We start from the raw sequence: 6853 nt of genomic DNA, 5'->3' as shown, positions 1-6853 counted from the left end.
ACCATAGCTCAGCACATGAACAATCAATCAACTTGGAGTGAATAGCTGCTCCTTTGTGATATCAGAGAGCAAAGTTGCAGAACCACTTGTTGCTGTACAAACAGCATGTGCATGACAGAGGCAGATGAAGCATAGGCACCCTACAGGTGATCAGTATTCATGGACAAAACGGACCTCTGGAGAGGCACTCGATGAAACAACCGCAGTTGGAGGTTTTGAATAAATATCTAAGTGCAAAGAGCATTGGAAAGATAAGCAGAATTTGTGATGTAGTTCTTAATTTAATAGGATGTGCTCTGAAGGCAAGTCCCACTTGCTCCTCTATCTAGTTAAACATTTGTGGTGAATGCGCTTCTGACCATAACTAGGTTTGTTTCAGGTTGAAGTATTAAACAAAATTTGGCCTCATACAGGAAGCTTGGGGCTGGTACACTGGGATGACCCAGAGGGATGGTATGCGGAGGGAGGTGGGAGTGGGGTTTAGGATGGGGAACACGTGTACACCTGTGGCGGATTCATGTTGATGTATGGCAAAACCAATACAACATTGTAAAGTAATTAGCCTCTAATTAAAATAAATAAATTTAATAAAAAAAAAGTCAGCACTTACAAAAAATGTTGGTGAGAACAGAGAGACAAGAAAGGGAGGACTTATCTGAAACCTTTTATGTGAATTCATAGGTTCTTCACATATGATATTAGTGCTTCAGGTATTATATCAAAATTTCTGTGTCTGCTATTGAGGCAGCTCAAAACTGTGACATTTATTTGTTCATTTATTAGGGAAAAAGGTACAGACACATATATATCACCAAAGACCAGATATTATCACATATATATTAGTAGAGCAGATGAAAACAGAAAAAGAATTTAAGCCCAATATGAAGAATCCCTATATCCTCTATACATTTATCTTTATACATGTTGACTTGTAAGGTTAACTCTTCATTCTTGCCTTGGCAGTAGCATTATGTTCATCTCTAGTCATCCAATCCCTGATTGAACTTCCCCTGGTAAAATAACATCAGTAGAATTGTCTCCTGGCTATTAGTCCCAAGGCTTATATAAATATCCTGTCTCAGGGTCATCAGAAAATGTTGTATCCTCAGTGCTCTCATGAGTAGGTGTCGAAATCTAGGAAGAATCTCTCTGGGAAGATCTGGCCCTAATTGCTGTGCTTTCTTGAGTCATTTCAATTGTAAATGAATCATCCATCCCAGATACGGGGGTAAAGGGAATATCATCCCGTGTAATGAATTCAGCAGTTACATCTTCCAGTATTGTGGGGTGGATTGGCCACTGAGTGTATGGATCATCACTGGTTAGTGGAATGCAGCATGATAGCTTGTTCATACAAAGGAGTTTGTACCTTTCGATATGGAAGCATCGTTTTCTGCAGTATCCTATATTATTCTTCCAGCATCTTTCAACAAACCAGCCAGCTACAGTGAATAAACATACAGTTAATTTTTAAACTCGAGCAACAAGATGACAAACCCTAACTCAAAAATTTGACAACCACTACTGCTACCATCTAAAGTGTTAGTTGCTCAGTTGTGTCCAACTCTTTGCAACCCCATGGACTGTAGCCCGCCAGGCTCCTCTGTCCATGGGATTTCCCAGGCAAGAATACCGGAGTGGGTTGCCATTTCTTTCTCCAGGGGATCTTCCCGACACAGGGATCAAACCTGGATCTCCTGCATTACAGGATCTCCTGCATTACAGGAAGATTCTTTACCATTTAAAGGCATATGAGGAGGCAGGAGAGAGCCTAGAGAAGAAGGGAAGAGAAAGACAAAGAGAGAGGATAGATATAAGTAAAGCTGATACTTAAGCCATGGCAAGGCAAAAATGATGAAAGGAGGCAACAGGGTATACAGAAGGCAAAGAGTATTTCTGGAAAGGACCAGCAAATCCTCAGTCCCAATACTGAGAAACAGTATAGTGTCTTTAAGGTAAGAGAAGACTCTAGAGTCTGTAGCGTAATGTGCAAAGAGCAAAAGGGCATGAGACAAAATGAACTTGAAGTAGTGATGCCCATCTCCTAGTTGCTTTAGATTGTTATTAAGCATTTTGATTTATTTGAAACCATCATATGAGCTAATTTAACCTATGCTTTAGGTAATTAGGATTTCACATGGAAATTGGATAAGGGAAAAGAAGGAAAAGAATCTGGGAAACAAGTTAGGGGCTTTGACCAGGTAAAACATGATGGTGGGGACTTCCCTGTTTGTCCACTGGCTAAGAATCTGAGCTCCCAATGCAGGGGGCCTTGGTTTGATCCCTAGGCAGGGAACTAGATCCCCTGAGCCACAACTAAAGGTTGGCATGCCACAGCTGAGGATCCTGTATATTGCAACTAGAAATCCCGCATGCTGAAACAAAGATTGAAGACCTCGTGTACTGCAACTAAGATATGTCACAGGCAAATAAATAAATAAACATTTTTAAAAAACTTGATGGTGGCTGGAACTGGGGCTGTGAGAGTTGTAGAAGAAGAGGACAGATTTAAGACACTGATTATTTGAATATAAGGTCAGAGGATTATGCAGCAATCCAAGTAAATTATTACACTTCTGAGTTGATTTGGAGAGTTGCACTACCTGCCATTCATAGAATAGTAAACTGTGGAAAGAACAAGATTTGAAGGGATGAGGAAAAGATGGGGCATATAATACGTTATACCTTAGATGTCCAAACAGCAGTGGGGAAATACCTGTGGTAATTCAGTAAGCAAGTTTGGACTCCAGATGTAAACTGTGGAATCATTGCTTACCAAGGGTATTTATAATTAAAGTTAGAGTTACAGTGAGTGTTGGATAAATATGAGACAAAAAGGGAGACCATAATTAAATTTTGGTGAGTGTCAATAATAAGAGCTCAGAAAGGAGGAAAAAATTCAGGAGAAACAGCCAGAAACATTGAAGCAAAACAGGAGAATGAGGCACTAGAGAATCAGATTAGCTTCCCCAAAAGAAACCTTGGGAAAAATTGTGAGTGTTGTATAACAAATGAGTTTAGAGGCAATTCACACCACCATGCCACACCTTTATTAGTTTGGAAATGTGGAAGTTAGGGAAGTAAAATGGCCTAAAAAAGGTGAGTGGTACAGTTAGTTACCCATTTGGTTGACTAGAGCATGATCCTATGAGGAACTCTGGCAGCAAGTGTATGGCTAGGACAAAGCTATCATTCTTGAGCGACAGAGGAGCTGGAATATTTTTTCCACCATCCTGCCTGCCAATAATTGACAGATGATCCTAGACTGAACTGATAATTCCCTGGCATTTCTGGACTGCTTCCTACAGGGTTGATTTGCAAGCAATCAACCATACTTTGAGGATACTGCTAGTACAAGTCAGACTGGTGTGCAGGAAAATGGCGAATGCCAAAGGGACACAAGGAAAGTTGTATCAGGTACGACTAGATTATGAAACTGTGGAAAATGTTTCCTAAAGGAACATGTTTGTTGGTGAATGTGTGTTGGCAAAACATGTGTTGGCACACTTTGTTGGCAAATACTGCTAATAAGGCAGGTGCCTCTATTGTATTTAACATGATGAGTGTCACCAGCAATCTTCAGAGTGGTAGGAAATGGAGAAACAGAAGTAAAGTGATTGACATGTGAATGAGAGAAGACGTGAAAGTGGTACCTGGAGACCAAACTCTTAGGAAGTTTAGCTATGAGGAAGAGCAGAAAAGTACTTGGAGGACAATACGGAGTCCAGGGAGCATTTTTCTTCTTTTGAATACTGGGAAGTAAGAGAGTACATTTGCAAGTATTAAGAAGAAACAAGGAGAAAGAGAGAAATTAACATAGAATAGGGAAAAGAGACAAAAGAAAGCCATAGTCCTTGATTAGGTGACCAGGATCAGGCTCATAGATAGTGTTTGACTGATTCGGAGAAAGCATACTTCCTCAGCTATGTCAAAAGGAAAAGAGAAGATGGGTGCAAAGCCATACTAATGTTGACTAAAAACACACAGCTTAAAAGTTGAGAATTATGTTTTATGTAGCAGAAAGTTTCAGGACTTAAGCCCAGGAGGCAGCATCTCAACTAACCCTGAAGGAACTGCTCCAAGAAGGCAAAGCAGCTAGCCAGGTTATACAGAAGTTTTCCAACAAAGGGCAGGTAGTCAGAACATCAAAAGATTATTGTGAATTAAAGAAAAATCAGACCTTTCAAGTTAAGGAAGTTATTGTTTTTCTATGCATGGGGAGATGCAAGAGTTCGGACTCACTGAAATCATTCCTTTGATATCCACTTCACCTATCTGGGGCCAATTATTCTGTGTTTTTACATCCTGAGTTTCCTCAGCACTCACCATGGGGAGTGGCTGCAGTCTAATGACTGCTAAATGGCAGATATTTTTCCTGAGTTCCATCAGGGCTCACCATCCATGGTGCCTGCAATTGCTGATGATTGTGGCATCCTTTGTTTACTGATATGGCAGGAAATTTTCCAGTTGTCACTGGTATGAGTGTTGGCAGTGGTAAAAATAAAAGTGCTATTTGAGTTTTTAAAATCTTGAGATGTGGGATAAAGTCCTAAGATGGGGTAGGAGGGAGACACAGACAGGAGTGGAGCAGGAAAATTGAAGAGAAAGAATGTCAGTGCAAAAGAGTGCTTAAGAAAGAAGAATGATGAGCTCAGGCAAGAAATAAAGTAGGCTTTCTAAGAAGCATCATAAGTTATTGCAGGGAGGATGTGGATCTAAAGTGAAACTAGTCTGTTCCATTTATTAAGCAACTGCATGACCATCTTTCTCAGCAAACTACCCGAGAAGCACCCATGTTGATGTATTCTAGGAAACAACTAATGCAAATGCTGTATGTTGGAGGAAGATAATGATGTGTGAGGAAGGTCAAGTAATTCTCAAAACAACTTTTCAATTTAATTTGGTAAAGTATGAAAAGTACTGTTTGTGGGTTGAGATAGAGAGAGAGAAAGAGAGATCATGATGAAAATTTGGCTCCTATTTCCTCCCCTGGGACATGTTGGTATTATGCCACTTCTCCAGTGATTCATTATTCTCTTCAATTCTTTCCCCTTGGTAACATTTTCTGTAAGTTTCAAGGGTAACCATTCCACCTCCTTCATCCTGGACAAAGTCTAACATTGCTTCCACATTCCTCACGTCTACAAAGGTTATTTCACCATGTGTCTTTTCCTCCATGGTGTCCATCCTTGGAATCCGTGTCCTCTTAGCAGTATTTCTCTTCCGCTCCCAAACTTGTTAAATCATCTTGCTCTGTCAATTCTGCTTCACTCTTGCCTCTCACTTGCATTGCTCACTGCTACTTTTCAACTGTCACCTCCAGAGTTAAAATTCATGTACAGCCCCTCAGTCAAGAGAGGTTTGAGCTCTAATTATGTAACAGACTCTATTCTAGGCACTTGGGATATATTTGTAAACCAAGCAGACAAAATCACATGGCACTTACTCTCTGGAAGGGGAAACGGACAAAAAATAAGTATCCTGTATGTGAGAGGATGATAAATGGTTCTCAGAAATAAGAGAGAATAGATTGAAGTGGCATCTATTTGGCCTGTCATAGGAGTAGATGACAGTTCCTTCAATAGCAGTCAGCATAGGTCTTGATAGAAGGTGACAAGACACAATAACTTTAAGATGGTGAAGGAATTAGCCGTGCCAGTATATGGGGCAAGCCCATATATTTGGATCTGCTAGGATATATGCCTGGAAAGTCCCATGGATGGAAGAGCCTGGAAGGCTGCAGTCCATGGGGTCGCTGAGCGTCGGACACGACTGAGCAACTTCCCTTTCACTTTTTACTTTCATGCATTGGAGAAGGAAATGGCAACCCACTCCAGTGTTCTTGCCTGGAGAATCCCAGGGACGGGGGAGCCTGGTGGGCTGCCGCCTATGGGGTCGCACAGAGTTGGACACAACTGAAGCGACTTAGCAGCAGCATCAGCAGGATATACAACTAATTGGTTAGATTACTTCATTGATTGATTCAGAGATTCTGAAAGAGAAGACTGAAGAGCTGTTATTCTAGGGTAGGAAAGACCTCTTTCTTAAACTTATATAAGCCAATGATTGCTTGAAACTTTTTAATCAATTGAAAATATTATTTTTAACCAAAGTAGATGTTTCCAAAATAGCATTATTAAAAAAGAACGCATAAGCTCATTCATTATTGATCAGTTAGCAGAAGTTCCCTATTGATCATTTATCTTTTTAGTCTTAACTTATCCCCACTTCTAGCTTAAATTTGTGTTATCTTTATCATGACAGCTTTACCAGTTCTACAAATAGTGTGATGAACTTGTTCACCTTGCCTCAGAAGGCCTCCTTTGAAAGCACGTTCATGACAAAAAAGAATTCTAGATGGTGGTAAGAGTTGGACTAACAGGACACAACTATAAAATAGGTGCAGCAATGAAATTGTTAAAATAGAAGCAAAGTGAAGTTGAGTTAACAATGGTTAGTTATAGACAAAGAAATAGAGGGCTACTCAGAAGACTGAGAAAATTCCTGCCTTTGGAGAAATGTTTCAGAAGTCACCCCAGATTAATAGTTGCCTGAGTCATGCTGTGCAGGGCCACCCAGGACAAGTCATAGTGAAGACTTCTGACAAAACATGGTCCAGTGAAAAAGGAAATAGCAACTGACTCCAGCATTCTTGTCTGGAGAACCCCATGGACAGTATGAAGAACCATTGATTGGAAAAGATGCTGGGAAAGGTTGAAAGCAAAAGGAGAACAGGGCAGCAGAGGTTGAGATGGTTAGACAGCATCACTGACTCAGTGGACATGAATTTGAGCAAACTCTGGGAGATACTGGTGGACAGGGGAGCCTGGCAGCCTGGTGTGCTACAGTCCAC

The sequence above is a fragment of the Bubalus bubalis genome, chromosome 14, assembly GCF_019923935.1.
Source record: "Bubalus bubalis isolate 160015118507 breed Murrah chromosome 14, NDDB_SH_1, whole genome shotgun sequence".
Classification (NCBI taxonomy): Eukaryota; Metazoa; Chordata; class Mammalia; order Artiodactyla; family Bovidae; genus Bubalus; species Bubalus bubalis.
The sequence above is the reverse complement of the archived record's forward strand: the minus strand, read 5'-3'. Positions refer to the sequence as shown.